Source organism: Euprymna scolopes, chromosome 21, assembly GCF_053919585.1.
Source record: "Euprymna scolopes isolate OS-2025 chromosome 21, ASM5391958v1, whole genome shotgun sequence".
Taxonomy (NCBI): domain Eukaryota; kingdom Metazoa; phylum Mollusca; class Cephalopoda; order Sepiida; family Sepiolidae; genus Euprymna; species Euprymna scolopes.
The window spans coordinates 53,747,061-53,761,168 of record NC_136502.1 but is presented as its reverse complement, the minus strand read 5'-3'; the positions used below and the strand labels follow the sequence as shown (position 1 = coordinate 53,761,168).

Genomic DNA, 14,108 nt, shown 5'->3' with positions numbered 1-14,108 from the left:
TTGGGACAGGCTCGCGGTGGACATGACCCACCACAACGGTGGGGATTTTTTGACGATAATTGACTGTGGACCATCTAGGTTTGCGTTGTGGCGGCCACTTCACCAACAGGACACGACCGCCATTGTCCAGGAACTGGAAAGTGTCTTCCTTGAGTGTGGCCCTCCTTCCGAAATACTGACCGACAACGGCACCACTTTTGCTAGCAGGCAGTTCAAGCAGTTCACAGACGGCTGGGGTGTACGACTACGATTTCGGTGCGCCCATGTGCCTAGCGGGAACTGGATCGTGAAACGGAACCACCGGGCCATCAAGACCATTGCAGCTAGGAAGGGGTGTACAGTGCCTGAAGCGCTATACTGGTACAACGTCACCCCTAAGGACGATGTCTCGCCCTCTACCGCGCCGGCTGAGGCGCTGCACTGGTACCATGTCAGGGTGAAAGGGTTAGAGGCCAGCCGTTTACCCAAGCCAGAGGCGACACGAGATAGTATCAAAGTGGGAGACGTCGTCTGGGTTAAGAACCCCCGCGGTAGATGCACCACGCGCTATGGAACCGGCCGTGTTACCTAGGTGATCAGCCTGCAAACCGTGTGGATTGATGGGGTGCCCCGACACGTCAGGAACCTGCGAGCGGCATCACAGGTGCAGCCGCCGCTTGGTGACCAAAGTGAAACGAGTTCCACGACCAGTGAACCATCATTCTGGTATACGCCGGCTTCATCAGACGACAACAGCACCGAAATTGGAAGCCTCCGGTTCACTGATCCCCAGACCGCAGACGGGAGCTCAATTGAAGATGAGGCTCCCTGTCTGCCCCTCCATAGAAGCACCCGAAGAAGGAGGTCGTCGCCTCCCTGCCCCCTCTGTGATAATGATATCAGGGGGGAGTGTGGCGAAAGCTGTGAAAATGAGGGCTTACCGTTCAAATGACCTAGGTGTGCGTGTGTGCTTTGTCATCGCTGCGAAGCTAGGATAGGAAAAGAATTCCAAGATGGCGCCGACGGTGTTTTGTAATGGTATGATCTCGGAAACTCTCGCAAAATCTCATGCATATATGCAAATCAGTTGGTCTTCGACAACTATAAATTCAGGTCGTTTTGGAAGGCAAGCAGTAAGGAAAGAACGGCCAGTTGGTAATTGTGTACGCTGGTTTGTGTTGGTGGCGTGTCACCGTGTCTGTTTGTGTGTACTGATCGAACCGCTTTCCTGTCCCTTGGACTTATAATTTGCTTAGATTGGACTTCAACCACACTTTAAACAACAGGGAAATAGAAAATAATGCACAAAATCTCTTCGCCTTGATTAATTCAGTCTCAGCGATAATATTCGAAATAATAAGCGATGCTACGGCACCATAGAAACATTAGACGCTGTTTACATAAAACCGGTAAACGTTATATTTAACCGGCATCAACTTCTGACGAATAAACAGAAACCGGCACAAACTATCAACGATTTCCTGCAACGACTGGAAGTACTTGCTAAATCTTGCGAATTTCAAACAGTAAGCGCTGAGGAGAACAAAAAGTAATATATCCGTGATGCTTTCATTAGCAGCATCTCCTCCTTGTTTATTCATCAGCGCCTACTCGAAAAAACATTCTCAACTCTACAAGAGACCTTTACAATGGCTAGGTCTCTAGAACAAGCGGAGAAGCATACAATAAGCTTCGATAACCACCCGAACGTAGCCGCTACCATAATTAAACCAGAAGACACTCCCTTAGCCGCTATAAAAGAAAATACCCTACCAAAAGGAATTTGCTTCTTCTGTGGGAACACATGACATTTACAGGCGATGTGTCTTGCGTGTAACGCCGAGTATAGGAAATGTAAGTAAAATGACCATTGGGCGAAGGTATGTTAATCTTCCTCCTCCACTACTGCTGTGTTATACGACCCGCACTCCCCCCAATTTCTCCTGACTAGGAACAGATGCCAAAGACATTACATACACGAAATGCAAAATAAATGGGCAGCGTGGGGATGTTTATGTGACCCTGAAATTCGACGGTCCCCGGGAAGAACTTGTTATCGGAGCAATGGATGAGAGGGATAGTTTTCCAGGTATCAAAATTTCTCCTCCTCCCCTTTTCTCTCATCTTTCTACACGGATGACCCCTATTGCCACCAAATTTCATCGTCACTCATTCACTGACAACATATTTATTAGACAGGAAACTGCCAGAATTTTGAGGGAAGGCATAATAGAGCCCTCTATATCTCCTTGGCGAGCCCAAGTTTTAGTGATCTCTAACCAGAATAAAAAAAAAAGAATGGTGGTCGACTACAGCGACACCATGAATAGATTTACAGAACTGGATGCCTATCCCATGCCGAACATTAATAAAATGGTTGATGACATAGCTCGATACAACGTTTTTACAACACTCAACCTGAAGTCTGCTTACCATCAAATCCTAATTAGTCACGCCGATTGGAAATACACAGCATTTGAAGTAAATGGAAAACTTTACCAATTTACTCGTATCCCTTTTGGCGTCACTAACGGAGTAAGTGCCTTTCAAAGATGCATCGATGGCATTGTAGAAAGAGAAAAATTAACAGACACTTTTGTGTATGTAGACAATGTCACAATATGCAGAAAGGATCAAAAAGAGCATGACTACAATCTTCAAAAGTTTTATAATGTAGCGAAAAGATACAACATCATGCTCAATCAAAGTAAGAGCATAATTTCTGCTACTTCTATCACACGTCTTGGTTACACAATCCAGAACAACCAAATTGCTCCTGATTAGCTGAGGCTAAAACCACTCCTTGAAATGCCACCGCCTCTAAATTTCCGGTCACAAAAACGAATAATTGGTATGTTCTCTTGCTATAATAAATTCATTCAAAACTTTTCTGATAAGATACTGCCTCTCAACCATAACAAGGAGTTTCTTCTGACCCCATCTTTTCTAAATTCTTTTGAGACGCTGAAGACCAACTTAAGAAATGCTACCCTTATAACTTTTGACCCAGATAAAGAATTTGTAGTAGAAACTGATGCCAGTAATTACTGCATTGCTGCTACTTTAAACCAACAGGGTAGACCTGTTGCATTCTTTTCTCGGATACTAAACCTGAATGAGATTAGAGATCATGCTGTCAAAAAAGAAACTGCTGCGATTGTCGAAGCTCTCTGAAAGTGGCAACATTTCTTACTCAGGAGACATTTCAAAGTTATTACAGGTCAAAAGAGCATCAGTTTTATGTTTGATAATAAGAGGAAATCTAAAATTAAAAATGATAAGATATATCGTTGGAGGATCGAACTGTCACAATTCAAATTCAGTATTGTTTACCGTCCAGGAACGGAAAATACAGCTGCTGACACATTTTCTTGCATCTCTGCATTACCGCACACTCTGCAAGACCTCCACGACTTGCATGTTACACTACTCGACTTAGCCACTTCATCAGGACAAGAAACCTTCCTTAAAAACAATTTAAAAATATAACACACACGTGCTCCTTCTGTCAGTATCTGAAACCTAAATTTGCCAGTTGTAACAAAAGAACACTCATATATACTACCTTTCCAGCGATTAAACATCGACTTTAAAGGCCCTTTACCTACTTTTGTGCGTGGTGACAAATACTTACTATAATTGATGAATATACTTGCTTTCCCTTTGCCTTCCCCTGTAAGGACTGTCTAAACTAACTATTTTCAAATTTTGGTATGCCCGATATGATACACACAGACAGGGCTGCCAACTTCCTTGCAGGAGAAATCAAAGATTACTTATGTGGCAAAGGTATTGCCACCTCTAAAACAAGTAGATAGCACTCTGAGGGTAATGGGCAAGTTGAGAAACTTAATGGAACTTTATGGAAGGCCATCCAAACGACTTTACACTCTAGCAACATGAAACTGCCCCATTGGGAAGATATACTACCAAACGCTCTCCATTCAATTAGGTCGTTACTATGCACTGCAACTAATACAACTCCTCATGACAGAATGTTCAAATATAGTCGTAAATCTTTCTCCAGAACTTCTGTTCCCACTTGGGCGAAACCAGGCGCAATATATGTCAGAAACCATACTAAGTCTAGTAAGCTCGACCCTCCGGTAATCACTGCTACCCTATTAGACATCAACCCCTACTATGCTCATGTACGACTACCCTCTGGTGTGAAAACTACTGTCAATGTGTGAGACCTGGCTCCTATTTCCTCAAATCAAGAAGCCCAACACAATGAAAACAATTCTGCAAGCTCTGAAGCCCCTAAAGAACCGTCACCTGACGAAAACAATACCTACGTGAAGGAGAAGAATCCCTTACCCGATCCTGAAAATATCCATGCTCCCCAAGATGTGGACGCTGAGGACCAAAATCCCTGTGAGTCAGTGCGGAGATCGTCCAGAATGCGGCAATTTCCAAGTAAATATAAGGAATACTTAACCTAGTACTGAACAGACTAAATTTAACTTCTGTAATTCCATACTTAATTATTGTTGAAGGGGAAAATGTTTGAATAAATTGCTTTCACTCTCCCAGAAATAAAGGATCGTAGTTATTCCCCTTGGCTGGAATTAAAGATTCCGCCATATTGATTCTCGAAAACACGTGTATACTTTTAAGTTGATAAAACCTTTATGAAAGGCATTCCTGTTTACTCTTCTTTTATCTCTACTTATCATTTCACGGAATATACAGAGGCCCAAAATCTGAGACAGTTGAAAAGCTGTCTGAGAATGACGTCATGTAATTAAAAGGAAGGAGGGGTGTTGAGTTTCTTTTTTTCCCCCCCAGACGGGCATCCGTACATTTTATTGTAAATGTTTGTATTAATTCTACCATTTTTTAATTTAATTATTTTTCTATGTTCCTGTTTTTAAATTAATTTTTATTTTTAATTATTAGCCAATATTATATAAAAATTAGGTTCTAATGCAGAGAGTGATCCGCGGTATTTTTTAAATCGTATTTCCAAGTTTAATTAAAGTTTTATGTTTTTTTATTCAATTGTAAGGTTAAAGTACAGAATAGATACAAAACACCCTCCTCTCCCATGTTAAGAATGGCTTTTTAAATAATAACATTATTATTTCAGCACGGATCACTCTCTGCATGAGTACCAAAAATTATGATACGCCGAAAGTTTCACATTCTTGCGAGCAAGGAAATTAAAATCTTGCATACAAATATTATACGAAATCTGTAATTAAGAAAAAGTACAAATAATTTTTGCTATTATGATTTTTTTGTGTGAAAATTTTTTTTTTTTTTTTTTTTTTTTTTTTATTACATTTTCACCCCAAACAAGGCAAATTGCCACTTTGGTGTAGGGGGCTACTATCAGGGGCAACAACTACTGGGGTACTATGTAGGGATTTGGGCAGCAAGGTGTCGGTTCACGTTACACTTGAACTTCTGCACGTCAGTACTGTTGGGGAAGCAGGGACCTGGAATGGAATTCCAGAGTCTTGCGGTTCTGGGGAAGAAACTATTGGAGTAAAAAGATCTTTTACATCTAGGGACCTCTACAGTGTGGGGGTGGGATCTAGTAGCCTGTCGGGTTTGTCGAGGGTGCTCGCGTCGTGGGGGCACAAGTGATTGCAGTTCATCAGAGCATTCACCACTAAAATACTTGTAGAACAGGCAGAGGGATGCAACATTTCGTCGATGGGACAGAGGCTGAAGCTTAGATGCCAGTTCAGGGCCTATCAGATTTGCGACTCTCTTTTGAACCTTGTCAAGGAGCGAGAGACTAGTAGCAGATGCACCAGCCCAGATGTGGCAGCAATACTCCATACATGGGCGAATGGTGGCCTTATAGAGGTACAGGATACTTTCGGGTGTTAGTAGTTTTCTAGCACGGTAGAGAGAGCCTACCTTTCTTGCAGCGGCCCTGGCAATGCCTTCAATGTAATTGTTCCAACTCATGTTTCCTGTGAACGTTAGGCCAAGGAGTTTGAAAGATGGACTCTCAGATAAAGGGTCGTTGGCCATTGCTATTGGTGGTAGAGAGGGTTTCTTGTAATTATTGAATGAAACTAGTTTAGTCTTGGCAGCATTGAACGCGACCAACCACTTTTGTCCCCATTCCACTACAGATTGGAGGTCTTCCTCTAGTGTTTCTGCCATTTCTTTAGAAATGTGTTCATTCGTCTTCCTGTCGTGTCTGCCATAGAGTGTAGTGTCATCAGCATATATACCCATCTCAGATGCAATGTTGTCGGGGAGGTCATTTATGAATATCAGGAACAATAGAGGTCCAAGGATAGAACCCTGGGGCACTCCCGCATTTATATCATATTGTTTAGATGTGCGACCGTCGAGGACTACCTGGATTTTTCTCTTATCTAAGAAGGATTTAATTATGTTAAGTATTCTACCAGTGATACCGTAAGATCTAATCTTCCTGAGGAGACCCTCATGCCATACCCTGTCAAAAGCCTTAGATATATCTAGAGCTACCGCTCTGCCTTCCCCCGCTTTGTCCAGTGATTGGTATATACGTTCAGAGATCACGGTGAGGATGTCTGCTGTGGAACGGGCTTGTCTAAATCCATATTGTTTGTCAGTCAGTAGTTTAGCATCTGTAAGATGATGGACTAGAGCATGGTTAATTATGGTCTCAAATATTTTGGCAAAAAGTGGGAGGAGGCTAATGGGGCGATAATTTGATGGGTCTGTCCTTTCGCCAGAATTCTTGAATACTGGTACAACAGAAGCAGTTTTCCAACAGCCCGGAAAGCAAGCTTCATTAAGACATTTGTTGTAGAGTTTGGAGAGAACTGGAGCTACTTCGGCTGAGCACTTTTTTAATAGCACAGCTGGGATAAGATCGGGTCCACATGCTTTTGAGGTGTCAAGGTTTTTTATGATAGCAAGCACCTGAGCAGGGGTGGTTTTCAGATCGTCTAGTGTGGCGTCTGTCCGCATAGGAAAGTCAGGTAGGGGGTGGTTGGAAGGGTCCAGTGTGGAGTTTGAGGCAAACCGACTGGCAAGCTTGTTAGCCTTGTCGGTTGCTGAGGAGACAACCTCGTGATTGTTGGTTAGTGGGGGAATTGTTGATTGCCCATTATTTACTACACTGTTGTAGATTTTCCAGAAGTCTCGAGTTCCTAGTTTTTGTGCTTCGATGCGCTTTTTAGTGGTTTCCGTAAATTCTCTCTTAGCTGTCGCTATTTCTTTCTTAACGTTATTTCTAGCTTCTATATACTTCAGTCTGTTTGAACTGGACTTATGTCGGTTAAACCTACGGTATGCATGCTGCTTTTGAGTAATGGCAGTTGCACAAGTCGACGTAAACCATTGGGGAGAGTGGGGCTTACTATAAAATTTCCGCATGGGAACATGCGCTTCGATTGCAGTTTTGAACCAGTCAGTGGTCTCGTTTGCACACTGTTCAGCAGGGAGAGAGAAAATATTTTTCCATGGAGCATCTCTAATTAGTTCCCTGATGGCTTCCCAGTCAGCCTTTAAATAAACAATGCTTAATTCAATAGTAATATCGGTTGTTCGAGAAATTCATTTTTCTTTGAGTTATATCGAATTCATTAATAGACTTTATGGTAGGCACCACCAAAAATGGCTGGAAAATCAAGTTGTTGTTGTTGTTTTTTAAAACGAAATTACATTTATTAAAATCCATTATTTCTGAGTAACTTTTTTTTTTCCAGAAAGATGAAACCCTGAATTTTATCATATAGAAAACAGAATAATGTAAAACTTTTCCTACTATTTTTAATTAAATTTTAAATGTTAAATTTTCCCAAAAAGTTAACAATTTTGTCTTGCACAAAAAACGTACATAAATATTTAAAAAAAAGGGGTTTTGAAATAATTTATTTATTTATTTGTTGTCTAAGATTTAGGATGATTTTCTATGAGAATATGCAAAAATATTATAATATAAGTACCTGGATTTCAAATAATTCCACTTATTCATATAGGCAACCAGTTACTTCGCGTCGATCTAGAGTCTAGATCGACAATGTTTACGTTTGTAGTTGATAAAAAGCAAACTATGGAAGACCAAACAGGCCAAAAAAAACTTACTTTTCAGTGACAAAAATTTCAATGTATTATTAACGCTGAGGCTGGCCAGTACCACATGGGTGACCATTTGTATGAGTTTGGTTTTTAATGTGTATGAGTGGGGGCCAGGCTCCCCAAAATGGGGGTGGGGGGGGGCAATTTAAAGCAGAATAAAAAAAATTTATTTCCGCGCGTTTGGTCCACCGTAGTCGAAAGGCGGCAAACGTTTTCAAACGGGATCAAAAAAATGAGGCTATGTTTAACACAAAGGGCACAATATTTATCGAATTTTTTTTTTGTATCGATTATTCAAAGCATGCCCTGTTTAATAATGGTCATGCATTATTCGGCTCGCTAAAAAGAAATTGTTAATTTATTTATCAAAGATTTTAAAATGGCTTTTTTCGTATAAATATTAAAAATTTTTTTTTTTTTTTGCTTGACTTAAATTAATTATTTTACTTAACATATTCACCGAATTTCACACTTCAAAACTCAAAAGCGGGATAATTAAACACAATCGAAGTTCTGATATTCAGACGTCAAAATAAGGTATGCAAACAATTTTTTTTTTGTTTGTTTAATCTATAATTCTGTCCCTTACAACAACACAATATGTTGTGTTCAGTTTCAGATAATTATTTTAAGCATATTTGTACCCCCTCAAAACAAGGGGGGGTGTAAGCAAAAAAAATATATATAAAGTTCATTCTTCTCTTAATAATCGCTGAAAATTTTGTATTGATCGGATAATTATCTGATTTTTGGTAGATTTTTAAAAAGACGGTCCGTCAAAAAGTACTTACCTTCCCCCCCCCCCCAGTTTTGGCGGTGTCTATTTTATGGGCTTTTTTTTTTGTAATGTTCCTGCAAAAATTATTTTATTTTATTTTTACAAATTACGATGCGTTATTTATATATTAAAAAAAAAAAAAAAAAAAAAAAAGCAAAAATAAATTCTTGCGCCGCGTTGGCGAAGGTTGACAATCCTGCCACTTTTCAAAAATCCCTAAAAAACATGGCGGACGGCCTACACGCATGACACTGAAAGTAATTAACGCTCCCTCTGACACGTGACCGGAAGTTAGGGGTTAGATGTGTTTTTGTTTCGACTTTATATACGTGAATGAACGACGAACCATGCTTTTAACCTAACAATTTAGTGAAAAATATTTTGAATTTTTTTTTTTTTTTTTCGTATTCCTCGCGTTGGTGAAACTGCGCTAGTACCCAAGTTTACCAAAAAACACGTTTCTTCATAAGTAAAAAATATCTGACACGGGTTTGACTGAAATAATTTATTAAGAAAACACCTATTTTTAAATAGGATATTTTTCTTTTACACGTGTTAAAACACATATGTCCCCTAACTTCCGGTCACGTGTCAGAGGGAGCGTTAATTACATTAAAGTGTCATAGGCGTATGTCGTCCGCCATGTTGTTTTTTTTAGCGATTTTTGAAAAGTGGCAGGATTGTCAACCTCCGCCCTTGCGTTTTTTATTTACCACTGAAAACCATAACTTTAGTAAAGGTATTTTTTGTTTAAACAAAGTAATATTTTTTCCACTAAGATTTAAATAAAAATAATTAGTTCATTATATTCAGCGATCATTATTTGATAAATACTGAAAAGTTTATCAAATTTGGTTTATTTCCTGATTTTTAGTGAATTTTTAAGGGTACTTGTACAGTTTAATCAAGACATTAAAAAATGAAATTATCGAAAAAAGTTTAAATTGTATGTATCCGTTATGGAACGAAGTTCTCCGAAAAATAAATTTCACTTAATTTCATCAAGTAGTTTTTTTTTTTTTTTTTTTTTTTTTTTTTTTTTTACAGCGAAAAAACAATTTGTTATGATATCGAGCAAAATGTTCGATTTTTAGGAAGAAAAGTTAGTATTAAAGATGGGAAGGGGTGTCAGCGCTTTACGCGGAGTTATCTCCCTTTGGCATTTCTAAAATTCAAACATTTTTTTAAAAATCCAAGATGGCTGCCTTCAACGCGCTCTTATAAAAACGTGTTTTTCCGCTGTAAAAAAAAAAAAAAAAAAAAAAACTACTTGATGAAATTAAGTGAATTTTTTTTTTTCGGAGAACTTTGTTCTATAACTGATACATTTGAAACTTTTTTCGGTATTTTCATTTTTAATGTCTTGACTAAACTGTACAAGTACCCTTTAACCTTACATTGAATAAAAAAAAAAACGGGTTTGTATTACTGTACACATAGATTCGAAAAAGTGGTCAAAAAATAAAATATACAACAAAGAAATATTAACAATAGCTATAAAAGTTACTTTGCAACCTACCTGAATCATTTATTAGTGTTTTTAAGTAGTTTTAAATGCTCTTTATTTCATACCAAATATTAACTTTTTACGAGTCGTAAGAATTCAAGATGGCCAAAATTACTACCCCCCCTTCTTCTTCGAAGAGAGAAGCCTCGTTTTCAAATTATAGTTCGCGCATATTTTTGGGGGAGGAGCTTGCCTCGTTTTCAGCACGTGTCTCTGCGGACATTTTGCGTTTACATGTCTCTGCGGACATTTTGCGTTTCCATTTTTTTTGTTTACATTTTTTAGAAGTTCCGTCCTCATAATGAAAGTATTTGTAAACATTACATTTAATTTAGATATTTATTGCGCACAAATACTTTTTAGTTTTTTTCTTGGGGGGGTGGGGAATAACATATAAAGTGGTCAAAACGGTAAATATTTTTTTAAGTTTACATTTTTAAGAAGTTTTGGTACTAGTGCAGAGAGTGACCTGGACGTAAATAATAACGTTATTATTTAAAAAGCCATTCTTAACATGGGGAGGGGAGGGTGTTTTGTACCTATTCTATGCTTTAACTTTAAAATTGAATAAAATAAAAACACACCATAAAATTTTAATTAAACTTGGAAATACGATTTGACACGGTAAGTTTGGGAAAATTAATTATAAATAAAAAACTAGACAAAATACGGTTAAAAACTCGCTCAATATGTTTCCGTGACATAGGTTGACATGTATTCAGTGGGTTTTTAACAGTATTTTGCATATTTTTTTATTTTCAACTCCTTTTCCTAAACTTACCGTGTTAAAGAGAGAGTAGGTCGCCATTCTTAATTTTCCAATACATCGATAAACATTGTATGTTTTTCGAGCTGAATAAACATGTTACATTAAATAAAAACACTAAAAACATATCCAGTTAGGTAGAAAAGTAACTTATCTTGGCTTTGATAACATTTATTTAAAAACAATTTGCGCTTGAGCCATTTTTTTTTCCAGAAATTTTCAGCACATCAGGGATTTTCGGGTGTGCTGAAAACGAATATCACATTTTCACGATATTGCAAACATACTTTTCTGCATGTTTCATCCAGTAATATACGCTTTTCGGAAACTTAAATTTTAAATCATACACTTTTCGGAAACTTAAATTTATATCATACACTTTTCCGAAACTTCTAAATTTATATCCATCGATTCCTGAAACTGTATTTTTCTGAAACCTAACGACTTCCAATTTCTGAGAAAATGGTGTGTTTTTTTTTATTCAATTGTAAGGTTAAAGCATAGAATAGGTACAAAACACCCTCCCCTCCCCATGTTAATGTTATGATGTTATGATTTAGATCTCGTTTTGACTTGAGGACGCCGTCATACTGTCTGCCACGTGTCACCGTGACGACCACCACTCAAGTTTCATGATTCCTGACCGCTTTGGGGAGAAATTGACTACGTAGGGATTCACTCTACGATCGCTGCCATGGCACCAAAGTCGAGGCACATGATCATGGTTACCGCCACGAAATTACGGGCAGAACGCTTAGATGCCTTACACACCGTAGCGAAAATAACAACTCAAAAGAAACACAGTTTTCTCGACCTGGGGGCAATTTCTTCATCACTGACCATTGTCTACAACTACGTCCGCCTGCTTGCTATATTTAGCGAAGCCAAGGAAAAGACAGCAGAAGGACCACCAGCCTCGCCATCACTACAACGCTACGGCTGTCGCGACCAATACTACTACTACTACAATGGAGGCTTCGTCGCGCCTTATAAACAACAACAACTATCGCCATTAACACAGCATTATAACCAGCACTGCTGCTACTACTACTACAACGAAGGCTTCGTCGCGCCTTATAAACAACAACAACTATCGCCATTAACACAGCATTATAACCAGCACTGCTGCTACTACTACTACAAACGGAGGCTTCGTCGCGCCTTGTAAATAACAACAACTATCGCCATCAACACAGCATTATAACCAGCACTGCTGCTACTACTACTACAACGAAGGCTTCGTCGCGCCTTATAAACAACAACAACTATCGCCATTAACACAGCATTATAATCAGCACTGCTGCTACTACTACTACAAACGGAGGCTTCGTCGCGCCTTGTAAACAACAACAATTATCGCCATTAACACAGCATTATAACCAGCACCGCTGCTACTACTACTACAACGAAGGGATCGTCGCGCTTTATAAAAACAACAGCAACAACAACAACAATCTGCCATCTTCACCCCAACGACAGCTCGTTATTATTCTGTGTTATTTATTCGAAAATAAATTGTTGAGTTTGTCCAATTTTTAATCCTGTGTTGTCTATTCTTTTTGCTTGTCACCATACGCTTCGTAACATAACATTAAGAATGGCTTTTTAAATAATAACGTTATTATTTACGTCCAGGTCACTCTCTGCACTAGTACCAAAACTTCTTAAAAATGTAAACTTAAAATATATTTACCGTTTTGACCACTTTATATGTTATTCCCCCCCAAGAAAAAAACTAAAAAGTATTTGTGCGCAATAAATATCTAAATTAAATGTAATGTTTACAAATACTTTCATTATGAGGACGGAACTTCTAAAAAATGTAAACAAAAAAAATGGAAACGCAAAATGTCCGCAAAGACATATGTCCGCAGAGACAAGTGCTGAAAACGAGGCAAGCTCCTCCCCCAAAAATATGCGCGAACTATAATTTGAAAACGGGGCTTCTCTCTTTGAAGAAGAAGGGGGGTACTAATTTTGGCCATCTTGAATTCTTACGACTCGTAAAAAGTTAATATTTGGTATGAAATAAACAGCGTTTACAACTACTTAAAAACACTAATAAATGATTCAGGTAGGTTGCAAAGTAACTTTTATAGCTACTGTTAATATTTATTTGTTGTATATTTTATTTTTTGACCACTTTTTCGAATCTATGTGTACAGTAATACAAACCCCCAAAAAACATATAATAAAACTTTAATTAAACTTGGAAATACGATTTAAAAAATAGCTCTGATCAGTAAGTGCACTAACACCGATTTTAAAATATAATTATTTATGATGTATATTATAATCCTGTTAATCTGTTTATCTTAATGTGAAGAAATCCGAGAATTGAGACGCAATAAAAACAAATGAAGTTTAATTATTTGATTGCATCAAATTTAAACATTAAACTCATAAAATGGGTACAATGAAAACAATTTCTATAATAATTAGACTTACCTTTACGTAATTCCATCGTCTAATTTGTTTTCGATGCAAAATGGAAGTTAATAAAGTAGTCAGATGGTAATTAAAGTAAAGATGTTAAATTCGAGTTGCGCACCGCACCGCACCGGCGCACCAATTGATAAATTCTTTTGTAGGTGAACAAATAGAAGACTAAACAAGGGAGATAATTCAAATAATCAGCATAACTTTAACAAGGGAGATAATTCAGGCTAAATTCAACAAGGGAAGTAAATTAAATCAAAACAAAAAAAAAAGGAAAAATCAGCATTGTTTTACTTTCTTTATAATTAGTACAATTCTTTGAAAACGTCATTTTTGGGGGGTATTTTTTTATCACGTCGTATATTAAAAAAAAACAAAAAAAAACACCCGTGACATGGTGATGGTGAAGGCTTTGTTTACTATTTTGTATCGTCACCGAATTTTGTTGAGCCATAAAAAAGGAAGTTGTCACAAAGTCTCATTTTTTTTTCTGCAATAGTAAAATCCTAAAATAATGCTAAAATACTTAATTCTTTAATAAAATTTTGGTAAACGTCGATGTCGAATACCCTGGCTAAATCATCGCTAAAAATACGTCC

At 37.9% G+C, this 14,108-nt stretch overlaps 1 long non-coding RNA gene across 1 annotated transcript in view; it reads right to left on the bottom strand.

The window, feature by feature from the left end:
- Window positions 1–13,833, bottom strand: part of LOC145242358 (uncharacterized) — a 125,997-nt gene extending 112,164 nt beyond the window's left edge. Inside the window, exon 1 of the long non-coding RNA XR_013862715.1 lies at window positions 13,519–13,833. This is a non-coding gene — a long non-coding RNA (uncharacterized LOC145242358). The remainder of the gene's footprint in view (window positions 1–13,518) is intronic.
- Window positions 13,834–14,108: the final 275 nt, after the last annotated feature.